Source organism: Amblyomma americanum, chromosome 8 (genome assembly GCF_052857255.1).
Source record: "Amblyomma americanum isolate KBUSLIRL-KWMA chromosome 8, ASM5285725v1, whole genome shotgun sequence".
NCBI lineage: Eukaryota > Metazoa > Arthropoda > Arachnida > Ixodida > Ixodidae > Amblyomma > Amblyomma americanum.
Genome location: NC_135504.1, coordinates 93,996,520 through 94,012,224, shown reverse-complemented (window position 1 = coordinate 94,012,224; position 15,705 = coordinate 93,996,520).

Genomic DNA, 15,705 nt, shown 5'->3' with positions numbered 1-15,705 from the left:
GACAGGGATTGTGCAGGTTGTCGAGGACCGGAAAGTTGGAGACTTATTGGAAGAGACCGTAGACTCAAGTGCACCATCTGGGCTTGCGAGGCAATTTGTAGGGCCCTTCGTTGTTGGATAAAACCTGGTTTCTCCCTACTGCTGCACCCCACAAAATTCTTAACGATCAGGTTCAACACAATTTCTGTGCAAATGTGCCTGTAATAAAGTGTGGTTTAATGTTGCAAAAGGCTGGAGAACTGCTGGAGTGTAGTGGATGTCGCATAGTTACTCTGACATATATTTTTAAACAATTCTGGTTATTCTATTTCTCTTTTGTTTCTTATTGTTCATCGAGTTGCTTATAATTTTACAATAAATTGACAACTGGATGTACGAAATGGTATTTCATTGCAATATTTATAATAATAATTATGAAGTTGTGTTAGAAGGTCGGTGCGCACTTATGCGTGCTGCACTGATAAATGGAGGACGGGTTTCTGCTGTGCGAGCTTTTTGCAATGAAGTGAAAGTAACTGTAGCAGCGTTTGTTCTGTGTCACCCATACAAAAGTTCTCGCACAGGGCCACCAAGCTTCTGAGTACCTACGGCTCAAAGTTCGAAGCTCTGATTGCCTTTTCCAAGGTTTCCTGCATTAACCAGCGCAAGGCCAAGTGCTCAGAGCTAACCACCATTTGACACCATAGAACCACACGCAGTCGCGCTGGGACCGTGCATCAAGTCAGTGTTAACGAGGTCGCTATCAACGTAGTTTACTGTAGAAAGCTAGTGTGAAAAAAAATAATTTCGCTCACGGAAAATGCTTCTTTTCTCAGTCGGTCATTGAACCAAAGCGTGTATATCAAATTTGATATCTTATTTCAACAGCGCAATAAAACAACGGGACACAACGAAGAACGGACGCCACAAGCGCTGACTCGCAAGTAGATTTTTATTCACGGCCTAGGTCTCTTATATACTAGGAACAACCAACACAAACGAGAGGGAAAACAAAAGCGAACAAAAGAAAACAAAAGCTAATTATCATGCCCACAACGGTGACAACCGGCTCGGGCGCAAAGCCACACACCTTGGCCGGATAAGTACTTCATCCCCTTTTCAGTTAGTGTGACAGAAGGGTCACTAATACAACTATCTGTTCCAAGCGGTTGTGAAAAGCCTCTAATATTTAACGCGTTAGGCTGCCATTATGTTTACCTCAGATGACGGTGTTAGAAAACAGAGGGGTGCAAGTACCTTCTCTCTAGGGACGGGCAAGGTTACAAGATGATTCATTATTTCGGGACCTCTGGTGCTCAGTTAGACGAGCGTTAACACAACGTCCAGTCTGGCCAATGTTAGTCACCCCACAAGTGCACGGTATCCTCTACACAACACCGACATCACAGGGCACAAACGAGCTGTTATGGTTCGTCTGACAGCTTCCACTATTTTTCTTAGCGGTTGTTGCTTTTGCCTTCGCTTCCACCTGACTGCACACACCTCTAAGTTTTCTTGGCGCTGAAAAAGCTACTTCAACATCGTATCAACCCACGACATTCTTTAAACCGTGCCCTACACCATGTGTGTAAGGTACCACCCCAAACATCTTTTTTTCTTGTTTTTGATTATCCGCTCTCTTGATCCATCTTAGAAGTTTATCGCATTCCCTGGAAATCATATGAGAGGGGTAACCTCTAGTTTTAATCAGCCAACTTCACGCAAAATGTTTTCGTTGATTTTTTCAAGACATGCCTTGTTCATGGCAGATTTCAGGCTAGAAAAAACAATGCCATTTTTGTACCAATTTCCTATGGCCTGATTCGTAATTTAGGAAAGGCTTAGTAGAGCGAGAGGCTATACAGTTTCAGTCTTGAAAAATGGCAAAATTCAGCCTCCTCCCGTAGACAGCATCGTATAATATTCAAACGCGCTTGGAAGCTCGCGTATTAATAGCACAGAACTGAAACTTCGGCACATTCCTCAGCTAAGTGCATAATATACAAATCCCGGAAGCATTTTTGTAGGTGCTTTTGTTCAGGTTTTACAATTTTTTTTTGTACCCCATCCCATTCAGTTACGCGCCCTGTCACCGCCACTGCCGGCAGATGGGGCAAGTAGTTTATGTCCCGGACCGCTGGGCATGTAGTTGAAATCAATATGAAAATTGACATTGAAACACTAAAAGATTCGCGTTAAAGACTATTATAGCTTTTATTTATTTTATAATGCCGCCACTGTCTTTTACACAGGTTATTTGATTACAGATAGGCCGAGTGTATAGAATATGGTTTGGCTTGTATATTGGGGTCTTACGTCTCAAAGGACCTGAGGCTATGAGGGACGCTGTTTTGGAGGGCTCCGGATAATTTCGAGCACCTGATGTTCTTCGGTACCGATGGTAGCCGATGGGGCGCCGACTGTCTCGTAGTGCATACAGTGTATAGGTATCAAAGAATAAGAATATATATGATATATAAAAGAGAATTGAAGCATGGATAAAAGTGAGACTATTGAAGCAACAATATAAGGAATCTATCGGGAAAACGTAGAGACAAAGGAATTATATAGCAAAATTAATATTGTAATTTCTGCTTAAATGCTTTGTTTTTTTTGTTACAGTTGGTCAGCCATGGGGACAAGTTGTCTTAAAGTTTCTTAACAAAGACCACATGCGGCGTATTTTGGGCCACGAGCCAAGGAAACGGTGATTGTTCGCCTTTTTGGATGAGTTTGAAAAAGCCTGTGCTTATTTGTCTTTTTGATTGGAACGCAAAACAATCAGAAGCAATATAAGAGTAACCGCTGATATGAAACGCACTGGAGACGCCGGCCAACATAATGAGCTAGGCTTTCTTCGTTATTTCCAACATCAGTTGTCAGAGAGTCATATACATTTAAACCACTAGAATTTTCTATGCATTAATAGCTTTGTTTCTCGGGTTGGAATCACGCCAAAATAATCCCTGGTTGACAGCCGGTTACCCGAAGACAATGTGGCGAACTCGATTCCGAGCTATTGACACCCATTACCGGGCAATAAAGGAATCTCACATGTACACAGAGTACAGTGGACAAAACACTTGTCTAGAACGATTGACATGCTTACATCGGGACCATTATCAACCAAATGATATCGCTAGATATCCCGTGTTCTGCCCTAAACACGCCCAGAACATGTTCTAGGCAAGCGTTTTTCCCTCAGTACTATGCAAAAACGCACAATTCTCGTAATTTACAACCTGGCTTGAATGGATACACAAATAAACAAATTAAAGAAAGCTAGATGTTATACTAGACTAACGGCCAAGCCTTTGAAAATTTACGAGGCTTTTTCTTTCCGGCAAGGAGGAAACTGCGTCTTTGAGGAAATCGCAAAAACTAACCCCGCTTTTTCTTTCCGTTATTTAATGTTCAATAAAACTACGCTGTTCTGATTTCATTAGTACGATATTATCCCTGTAGAAAAATCAGAAAAGCAACGTATTGTAAATCAGTCAATAAAAAAACGAACACAAAGGTTGCAAACGATCACCATTCGCTTTGTAAATTTCATAATTATTAGGTCGCTCTACCGTGCATATGTGCATAAAGCGATCACAATTTTGTGGTCATGACGTAGATGCTGCTCAAAGAGGAGTGGTATCTACGGATGGTGATTGGATTGTGATTGTCAACTGGCATCACAACTCGAGAATCACTAGCCAAGCAGATGCGCTTTGAGCGGGCCCAACGGGTGGCATACTTGTCGAGCGCAGCTTCTCATTCTCATATCTCAACAGCCTTTCTTGTTCAGAGTTCTTCTTTTGATACCTCATGTGATCTTTGAGATCACATTTCTCTGACGAGGGGCATTTCAATGCACAAAAAGCGATAAAATATAGCTCTGCTGTGGTGCAAAAGAAAAATGGTAAAATGTGTGGCACGCGTACACCTGAAGAATGAATTACATGATGGGCGAGGCAGTGGATATGAGTTAGGCGAGCGCGTGGCGTAAGCACATTCAGCTCTCTAGTTCATTCGAAGGTTATGTTTGCAATAGGGAGAACACATCTTTGAATTATTTCTATTTGGTTATCTCTTTATTATCACATTATTGAAAATTGCCTTATGCAACGTTGCAAATACTTCATTTGTGCTAATGATTTCAGCCATAACAAACGAGAAGTTTAAGGAAATAATTTTACGAACCACCGAACACGTAAGAATGGCCTGACTACTAAAATGCACTTATTACACTTATAGTCAAAAAGTTTCGCGGCTACAACTTTGTCGAGTATTATTATTCACGTGGAAGAGCTAGCCCTCAAGGGAAGCAGTGCGATAACAGACGTTGGTTGCGAATAAATTAGCATACATATTCCACCTAATCGGGAAACGGTCCTATAATTGCCAATCACCGTAAGGTCACAATTGTGCACATCACATGTAATGTCCAGTTTTTGTGAACTTTCTACGCATATTCTTATATATAAATACTTAATGTGCATTTTGATGCGTTGCTCCTTTGAGGAAAACAATTACATCGGTCAAACAGCAGCCAGAGATGTTGTTGCTTTTGTTGATTGAGATTTGGAGCGAATGATGTCTTTGTTTTTTAAAGCATAAATGACATAGGGGCAGAAGCACGTAAAGACTAACAATATGGGGATGTCATCTGTGACGAGTTAAAAGCCTCTGATTCAATCCTAGCCGTTTCAGAGACGTCGTATAGGCCTTACAATTTAGCGTTGGCGTTCAAAAATTTCAAGCTTATTGGAGAAATATGCTAATCGATTGCAAATAACCTCGAGTCACTGCAGCCTAATCAACGTTTAAAAATCCGCAACATAACGCATGGAGTGCTCTTTCTTTTTTAGTGAGGTGCGGGGATTCACGGTAAATATGTCTAATACTGGCTAGGGATATTTTTTTCCTCTCCTGTGAGGATTTTTCTCCTATCGCTTCCAAATAACATTGCCAGTCAGCATACCATATTTGGCATTTTGTCAACCTTACTCACATTACAGAATACAACTGTGATTAGCGGGACGTTTATAACAATCTACAAAGGACAGCATTTAATTTTATAAAAAATTGCTTCGTGAACACCCGAGCGAGGATTTTGGTCATTACTACAATGGGTTTTATTATTTTTCTCAAACTTGATTTCTTCGTCTGCATTTCCCTTTTTCCAGGAAACAACGTGTACATGTGGCATGAACTACGAATAAAAAATTCCTCCATAGAGCGCTGACCCACCAAAAGATGCCTCAGTGTGTACCTTAACCTCACACAGAGAACGAAGTCGTCTAGAAGAGCAACCTATTTTCCTTTTTGTCAGCAACTGCTGATAGGAACCCGCTAAATTTTCTGGAAGCGCGGGCTGCAATAAAAGAGTCTCGTCAGTCAGGGGTGCTTGAAATGCCATACAGGGTGTCCTGAAATCCATCATATGCTCTGGGTCAATGCCTCTGCAGAATGACGACACAAAAGAAACAAGGAAGCGGGTGGGACCCACAGTGTGCTTGACCAACGTTTCTACAATAATTTTTGGGCACAAAAGAAAACTTTTGTTGTAGAAAATGTCCTCTTGTCAAAACGTTGGCGAAGCATCTTGAGGGTCCCCTTACCTAGTTCACTTAGTGTTGTCAAATAAACTCATCTTCCTACCCTCACTCTAGTAATGACTTCCACACAGTGATGTATTTAAAAACATTAAGTTTTTGTTGCTCTCGTGCAAGTAATACTTCAAAACACTATATCGATTCAATCATTAGGCTATGTAAACATTTCTTTTTTCTTGTTCGGTGACTTTGAACTACGCTAAGGTTACTAATCTAAACGTGTTGCATGTTTTGCGTTATTTCAGGAGTGCTTCTTAACAACTGCAGTCGAATGCTTGACGTAACCTTCCAGACATATGGCCCGAGCGCAAACACGACCGACCTAATTTTTTATATCGCCTCAACACGCAGACCTACATAACAACATCCAGAACAATGAAAAAATTGTTTTACCCGAAAAGCGTATCAACTCCCTGCTAGAAAGTTTCATGAAGTTTATTTTTTGCCAGGAATATGGCTTATACAAATTCCGTAATACGTGCATTTCATGTTTTCTCTTTTCGCAGCTCACCTCTTGTTCGTGCTTTGGTAAGTGGCATTATTTCATTGTTTAAATTGGTTACAAGCGTTCTATGGTTTCCGAAGAAAAAAATCTAATGTATGATTTCAAAAATTTTTGTCTATTAAGCATTTTTTTCTTGTGTACACCAGTCCTGCCTTCTACTCAATGCAGGATAGGGACTCACCAAGCTCCTTTGGAAAATTTCCTTTTTCATCCTACCGTATCGTTAATGAGCACGGAAATAAGCATTCTATTTTCATCTCATTTAAAATTATTTCACGCAGACGTAACTGTCATTTTAAATCACTCCGTGGCTGAAGGTTATGCGCGGGAATGCAACAGGTAAACGAACGTTTTGTCGCCGCACCTCAAGTGCCCGCTGGTCTAGAAGTGCCTCCTGAATACTTTCCTAACGCACTGAAGCAGATACAACACTGTGAAGTGATGCCTGCGGAAAGAACCTTCTGTTCTCGCTGCCTGTATTTCCTAAAAAGTGTGCATCCTGCATTACTGATGAGAGTAACTACTACATCGGGTGAGTACCTAATCGAAAATTAACTGGAAAAATTAGTTAAGTATTCTTACGTTTATTTTTAACACCATTGACTTATTCACATTGCAATGAAAATAACGTTGGTGTCTCTATTTACTACCTTCTCGATCCATTTAAATCGTTGAGTGATAGATTTACCGTTGTTGCTCAGTGGTATGGAATTCGGCCGGCCTGACACATATCGCCGCATCGAATCCTGGCCGAGGTAGCCGCATTTTGTGGAGGCAAAATGCGAAAACCACTGAGTGCCATGCGATGTCGTGGCACGTTAAGATCGACCATAGAGTACATTTTCATCCGGAATATTCCACTATGATTTCTCTGCGGCGCCGTAGTGCACCATGCCATACGCATCGTTTGTAGATTTGAGCCGGCTTGTGACGTTCCCTTAGAACAAATAGGGCTCAAAAAAAGGCTGCCGACAGCCGCGGCGCCCCGAGTTTCAGAATTAAACTCAGGAAAATTAGCCGCAATTGGCACTAATATTTGAACACTTCTAACGAACTATATATTGTACTTTGCAATAAGGAGGGAACATCAGTACAACAAAATGACAATGAAGGACAAAAATTTACTAACAATGGAAAATGCCGTGATGGCGGTGTCATGTTCATTGGAGTATGTGCTCATAACTCTTGGAGCAATCAATATTCTGCGCGTGTCCAGCTTATCGATTCCTCTCGCGTTGTCCAATACCGGCTCAGCTATCTCTTATTTGATAACAACTGAGGGCGTGCTGCTCTAATGCAGTGCTCCCTCTTATTTTGTTGACAACTCACATCAGGTAGACTCTCCGCTATAAATCACAAGGCAGTGGGGCTGGCTTCTTAGGCGTGGAGCGGAGAACCTATTGCATCCTTAAGCATTAGATCTTAGTAACGCAAGAAGAACCCTTTTCCGGACCCTTCGAGACCTTTGGTCTCCAGGGCTGCCAGCGTAAGGGTTCTTTACGGCTTACAAGCAACCGGTATGCATTCATTTTTCCCCGCGGTAACTCATCTAGCAAACAGTGGAAATTAAAAATGAAACTTTGTTTTGGACGTGCCACGGTGGCTCAGTGGTTAAAGCGCTAGGCTACTGATCCGGTGTTCCCGGATTAGAATCTGACCGAGGCGGCCGCGTTTCGATGGAGGCGAAGCGCAAAAGACGCCCGTGTGCTGTGCGATGTCAGTGCTCGTTCAAGGTCCCCAGGTGGTAGAAAATATTCCGGAGCCCTCCACTACGGCACCTCATTAATTCTGTCTTCGCTTAGTCCTTCCTTTATCCCGTCCTTTACTACGCGGTTCCGGTGTCCACCGAGATATGTTAGACAAACACTGAGTCATTTCATTTCCTGGAAAACCAATTTCCAAAAAATTTTTTCAAATTGGTTTTGAAGAACAGAAATGAAGCAGTAATCATCTCACATATCTCGGTGGACACCCGAACTGCACCCTAAGGGAAGGGATAAAGGAAGGACTAAGAGAAGAGAGGAAAAAAAGAGGGCCCGTAGTGGAGGTCTCCCGAAAAATTTCGACCACCTGGGGGATCTTTAACGTGTACGGACATCGGACAGTACACGGATGCCTTTTGCGTTTCGCCTCTATCGATACGCGGCCCCTGCGGTAGGGTTCCAACTCGGGTACTCTGGCTCAGTAGACTAGCGCCTTAACCACAGAGCCATCGTGGAGGGTTGCGGAAATATTATCCTTAGCTGCCGAAAAGCAATGCAAAAATACAATGGCGGCAATACTGTTACTCTATTTTTGCATTGCAATTCGGCATCGATGGCTTTTCAAATTAAGGTCTGAGCAATTTTGTTTTACGCAGTGCGCCCAGGAAAATTAAGGACAGCCTACTAACGCGATAGCTTTAAGGAGCTCTACTCGCAATAAAGCCGGTGTCGTCGCAGTTGGCGTTCTCGGCGTTGTAAGAGGAGAACCTCCAAATAAAGAAATCTTGCAGAGATAGCGCGAATCTAACTTACGTATTTCAGATTGTGAGGCAAGCACGCGCAGAACACGCTACGACGTCTCTTTGGTTCGAATAGAATAAAAGTAGGCCTAGTGAATGCTTTGCGCTCTTTGACATGCTGTCGCATTCCACTCTTGACGGCGAAGCTTAAACATCGTCCTTTTTTTTGCACTATTTGCTGCAGAGGTGTTTTTTTACTGCCACAGCAGTTCTGCCGTCGATCCGACTGTAGCGCCACCCATGCGAGGACGCGTAACTTATACCAGAGGCTTCACAGGGGCACTATTTTTGAACGGAAATAATACTGGGGATTCAAATTTTTCAAATACCATCTGCACGTTGGAACCAATTTTGAAAGGAATTTAAAAACGTGTTGCAATCGTTAATTTTTGTGCACTTCTTTGTGGGTGATTGCTGTTCAGATGTTCAATTAATTATGGGCGCAAGCCATCCCAAACATTTTTCCAAGCAACAGCAGAATCAGCTTGCCTGCTGTCCCGGGCGTTGTCACCCACACGAGATATCTGCTAGGAGTTCTAGTTTATTTACGCAGGTTTGTACCGGGTGGTTATACTGCTGAGGAAGTCAAGGGTACTTTCCACGGCACACGCTTTTCGTGCGATTTCGACCATGGGCTACGACTGCAAAAAGATCTAGGACCCTAAAAAATCACCCTTGTACGCCTCGCATTAAGAACCCGATTTTTCCTTTTCATGTTAGGATCTGCGCGTCGAAAAAATCGTTTAATTTTATATATTTGCGATTTTCGGATCTCATTTAGTCATGGAATTCATGCCTGCAGTGCAATCTCACCCTTTTCTTCACGCAGAATGCTGGTAAAAATCTCAGACACCTCAGTCCTATTGTATCACAGGCTGTAAAAACGGTATTGTGGTTTTCGTATAACATTCAAGCAGGGTCATAATGATAAAAAAAACATGTCTCAGCCTCACGTAACCCCCGCCCCTCGCCTTCCGAAAGTTGCTACGTGCTTGAAGTGGTCGAGGCTTTCTATGGGTCATCACCAGAGGTGCCCTGAAAAGCTGAAGGTAGATAAAGGGTGTGCTTGGACGAATTGGTTCAAAAATATGCGATCTGTGCATAGACGCGACGTAAAATCGGGACAATTGCAGCTCTGTGTCCTCTTTTGACATTCTCATCTATGCGCTGTTTTGGTAAAGTTGAAGGTGCCCTAGGCTGCTACAGTGTGGCAGGTCTCAACGCCTATGGAAGGCACATGGCTGATCTCAAAGCTTGTTTTCGCCGTCGCATGCAGTCTTGTAGTGCTCGTGGCTAAGGTTGCAGGTTTGAATATAGTACCTGTTTCGAGCCTCGTATCTGCTGCTGGCGGTCTGGGTGGCTTTTGGGTGGTGCATTCTGCTGCGGCTGTTGGAGGAAGGGTCGAATATTCAACACACGGCACCATCACCATTCTGACTGGCTCCCTTGATGGTGTCTACAACTCGAAGAGTTTTGACTGCACTACTTGTAAGTCGGGACGCAAGTACTGTGACCCAAATTACCTGTCACTATCCGCGATTACAAGGACAAGCCAGGTTGTTGAGACAAGGTATCGACACGAAACCGACATCTAGGACATTATGAGAAACAACTCCTCTATTATTATGGACCGTCGAAAGTAATTCGACGAATAGGTGTGCTGTTGTGCACGAAGGCTTTCCCAATGAAGCGGCATCTTGGTTTCTGTCTGGCGCCTAAAACACTTTTCGCGTTGTTCTGGTGACTATTCACGTTTTTCACGGTGTCTTTTGGTTCTCATTTTACGGTCGCTCATCTACGCTAGTGTTTCCATTTTCCGTGTTTATTTTGGATGTCTGTCGCGTTGCTATAGAGCTCCCGGTCAATGCTGACTTAGGAGGGGGAAATGGAGGGTTGGCTTTACAAGGAGTGTACACGCTGAAAGCCGAAGGCACGTGGCTTCATTAGTTTTGGTGTGATGAGAAATAAAAGGAGGTTTATTCTGAATAATTACAGGAGCGCACATCTGCTTCTACTCTACTCTAAATTTCTATAGATGACTTCAGAGCTGGAATTACACATTTTTTATTGCTTCTAAAATGAGCGTCGTCGAGAGCTGCTGTGAATATGTTCACCTACGACAGCCCGCCACTTTTGTTGCGGCACCCGAGGCCGAGTTGTTGAGCTAATTGTGGTAGCCGCTGAGACAAATGAAGCGTTCACTTCCATGGAATTGCAGCGTGCTTGTCTTCTGTATCAGACGTTGGTACTATAATGTGAGAATATATTACATCTCTGAAGATTACCATCTCGATATCCCAGTTGCATTGAGCGCTCTGTTAGCCGGTGCGTGGAGTTTTGTACTATGTTAGTGACATTTGCTTTCGGCGCACATAGGCACAGATGTTTTCGAAGATGCTATAACTTCGCACAGATTGTGCACTTGGCTGCAGTTTTTTCACGCTCTATGTTTAAATCAAATACGTGAATATATCTTCGAGAATTAACCGAAAGGCCCCATCGTGTGAGGCGATGCTCGAGCAGAAAAACGATTCTGCAACAGTTGCAAATTGGCTCCCCGGCCTAGTCAAGCTGTGTTCACAGCTTTTTGCCACTGAAGCCATCAACATTGTACTACTGCCGAAAATAAACTTGATTTCATTTGATATGTAGCACCAGAGCCATCTCCCTATTGTGCCGTTGACAGGTGCTGGCGCTGGCTGTAAAGCTATTTAAAAACCGTCATTTTCTTCGCGCATTGCCGCAAACAATGCAGGCCTTTCCACCAGTTTTTACCTATTTGTGCAAGTTCGCGGCCCAAACATAATATAAAACAAATCTTACCGTCAAATGTCACGCTTTTGCGAAACTTGAAATCGAAAAAGGCAGCGGTTTGGCCGAGAAAATGTTTCTGGAATTTTCTTTGAGCGACGCCGCAATCAGTGCCAATTAGGGCGAAACGGTGTGTGAATATTAAGCACCGTTAGCGGTAAGTAAAACAAGCCGTAGAGCACAGGAGGGCATAATAGAAGCAGCCTGCATAATCTCGATTTAGTCGTTTAAAAGTAAGGGGGTGGGCGCCAAAAATTGGTGACAGCCAAATATTTTATTTCTCGCTTAACACAAAGCGACCAGTAAATTTCGATTGAAAGGGAAATGTTTTGCCTGAAAAACGCGAGCATGGTTCTAGTGAACGGCGTAAAAATTTACAATTTCGCTGCAGACACATTACTTACAGCGTGACTTGAGCCTGAATTAAGCCACTGTGAGAGCAGCGAGCAATAACCTTGATGTCGCAAAGAGTCCCAGATGGTTATTCTTCACATCAAGCTGTCATATTAATAGAAAGTAAGCAGTTTTTGCTACAGGAATTTGGCATAGCCTCTCGGCATTTTAGAGTTCGTATGGAAGTCCAGCTCGCAGATGCGCACACATTCAGGTAATACAGCTTCAATTAATGGTACAAAAACGCTTCTAAGCTTTCTAAATGGACTCAGCACTAAACGCAAGTGAACGGCAATTTCAGTGTATAGCTCGGCAACCCAATGCAGGGTATTGGAATTGATATACTCTAAGCCGGGCGTCCGAGCTTTACTGGCACTGCCAATTATGGCGTCGAAGAACGAATCCACGAACGAGTGTCGATGTTGACGATTGACAAATGAGTATGAAGTTCACGAGAAGCGAAGTGTGATGATTGATAATCACAGATGTGGATGAAGTTCAAGAAAAGTGCTCACACTTTTCCTCCCGCGACGAAAGCGGCCATCCTGGTCTCAGGAATTAATGGGAATAAAGACAGCGGGTAAAGGGCTTGAGCCGAGGCACGTGCACAATCTCAGTTCCCCGACAGCGACGGTCGTTGACAGGAGACGCTGGGGCTACGCGATAGTTCACTGGTGAAGTTTGTTTCAGCACCGTGTATTTGCCGATGTATGGGCGACTGAGAAGTTTGTCGGACAAGCCTGATGTGCGGGTAGGCGTCCAGAGCAAGGCTTCATGATCGAGATTGAATGACACCACAAAGCGAGAGGAGTCGTAACTACTTTTCCACGCAGTACGGGCGGCCTCTGTGTTGAGACTGGCAAGTTCGCGACAGTGGGCAATACGTGCAGTGAGTTGTTCATTGGAGAGTGGGTCAGAGAGTACAGGTGCAGAGAAGGATGCTTTCAGGATGAATGTGGGGACCGACCATATCCCAGGAAAAACGGAGAGTAGCGGGTCGTGCGTTGAACTGCAGTGTTGTAGGCGAAGGTTACAAAAGGATGCAAGGAATCCCAGTTAGTGTGTTAGGGGTCAATATATGTGGACAGCATATTGGAAAGGGTTCAATGAAAGCGTTCGGTGAGACCATTTGTTTGCGGATGGTAGGTGGAGGTTGTCTTGTGAACACTGTTGGCATCGTGAAGAACTTGGGCCATGATTGTGCTGAGGAAAGACTTGCGCGATCGGACAGGAGAACACGAGTAGCTCCGTGGCGCAGAATGATGTCTCGCAGAAAAAAGGTTGCAATCTCCGCAGCGGAACCTGACGGTATAGCTGTGGTTTCAGCATACCGGGTTAGATGGTCTACAGCTGTGACGATCCAGCGATTTCCCGCCGCGGTCAACGGTAAAGGGCCGTATAGGTCAATGCCTACAACATCAAAAGGAAGAACAGCGCAGGAAAGAGGTTGAAGTAGGCTCACTGGAGGTGATGTGGACCGTTTACGGCGTTGGTATGGCACAGAAGAGGCAACGTACTTGGCAACACTCGTGAAGAGACCAGGCCAGAAAAAGCGGCTCTTGATTCTGTCGTAAGTCCTATGGTAGCCAAGGTGACCAGCGGTGGGATCGTCGTGGAAGGCATGCAAGATGTGGCGACGAAGAGAACGGGGAACAACTGGCACCCACGGTTAGCCGAAAGGGGTCTTGTTATGCCAATAAAGCAGTTCACCGTGCATTTTAAGGCTGTTAAGTTGACGGCGCAATCGGGAATTCTGGGGTAGCGAAGTACTTGAGTCGATCTATCAGCGTGCGACAGTACGAGTCCGATTGCTGGGCGGAAGTCAAATCATGCTGGATGTCGAAAAAGGCAGCAATCGACGCGGTATTCACATCCTGGATGGACAAATCATTGGCGCACGAGTGGGCAAGGAGGTACTCAAAGAATTACTAGGTGACGATGTGACAAGGGCGCAACGAGAAAGGGCATCGGGGTCGAGGTGCGTCTTGCCAGATTTGTAAGTTATTGTGAATTGGAATTCTTGAAGTCGTAGAATCCAGCATTCGAGCCGGCCGGTTAAATTTTTCAGGGATGAGAGCCAGCACAAAGCGTGGTGTTCAGTGACTACCATGAAATGCCGGCCGTAAAGGTAAGGACAAAATTTTTGAACACCCCAAACAACTGCAAGACACTATTGTTCTGTTAAATTGTAGTTCTGCTCAGCCAGAGTGAGCGAGCGGCTGGAATAAGCCACAACCCTTTCCCTGGCTGAATCTTGTTGCAGAAGCACGGCGCCAATGTCGTGACCACTAGCATTAGTGTACAAAATGGTTGACAAAGACTCATCAAAATGGCACAGAACTGGATCTCATGTCAGAAGTCGACTCTCGCAGTCAGGAGTCCGGTCGAAAGGGACGCCTGTAGAAAGGAGACGATGTAGGGGAAATGAAACAGAAGCGAAATTACGAATGAACCAGCGAAAATAAGACGCTAGTCCGAGGAAACAACGCAGATCTTTGAGGCAGGCCGGCCGAGAAAAATGCACAACAGAAGCAATTTTGTCAGGATCAGGCCTGTTGACAATATGTCTAAGGACTTAGATGGATTTTTATGCAAACCAACATTTCTTCGTTTTGAGCTGGAGGCCAGCGCTAGAGATTGCAAAAAGAACTTCTTCCAGACGCTGTAGGTGTTCTGAGAACGTTCGGGAAAATAATATTATGTCGTCGAGGTAGCATAGGCAAGTTTTCTATTTGAGGCCTCGCAGAATGGAGTCGATCATACGCTCAAATGTTACGGGAGCGTTGCAGTGGCCAAAGGTCATCACATTAATTTCCTATAACCCATCGCGAGTGGCGAAAGCTGTCTTTCCTTTCTCTTCCTCATGTATGGATATTTTCCATTAACCGGATAGGAGGTCTAAACTGGACAAAAATCCGGCACCTTGAAGACAGTCAAGGGCGTCGCCAATGCGTGGCAAGGGATATACATCTTTTCGTGCAATCTCATTCAGAGCACGGTAATCAACGCAGAATCTAACAGAGCCGTCTTTTTTCTTCACCAGCACAACAGGCGATGACGAAGGTTTAGAAGAAGGGTGAATGATGTTGCGATTCAGCATATCCACAACGTTATCCTGTATTATCTTACGTTCTGAAGAAGACACTCGCTAGGGACGGCGGCGAACTATGGTAGAACCGTCTGCTGTAATTCTATGTGTGGCTGCAGAGGTGTGCCCCAGAATATCGGAGTGCGTGTCGAATGAGGGGGATTATTTCTTTAAGAGGGTAAGTAATGCCTGCTTCTCGTCTTGCGAAACGTCATGGCTGATAGAATTAGAAAGCGTCTCACCAGAAGCAGCAGAATCAGGTGCAGTAAGAGGAATGCTGAGGGGTAGAAAACCAACAGATTGAGTGCGGGTTGAGACAGATGCCACTGCAGAACCTTTCCGAACAAGAATAGGATCGCGAGTAGCGTTCCGGACGGTCAGACGGGATGAACTAGATGAGAAGCGAAGAAGCGATGTATCAACCATTATCCCGCTGAAGAAGGTTCCCGCGCACGGTATAACTAAAACGTCACCAGCAGTAACATGTTCGCACTTGACTTCAATAACGTGACCTCTCCCAGGGCTGAGTACATTGTTGTATTTGTGACCACTTGCGTCTGTGGCTGATGATCAAGGGGAAATATGGTGGTTTCAGTAACCTCTATGGTGCGAACATGGCACTTGATGACTGCAGACGTGGAAGACAGAAAGTTCCAACCAAGAATCAATAGAAGAGCACATGAGGAAAGCACAGCAAGTTCGACATGATGGCGACAGCCGTCTATGGTGATCCGAGCGGGGCACTGCCCAGAAGTGGATATGGGTGCTTCACTGGCAGCGTGTAAAGGAGAACCAGAATAGGGGGTACGAAGTTTCTTGA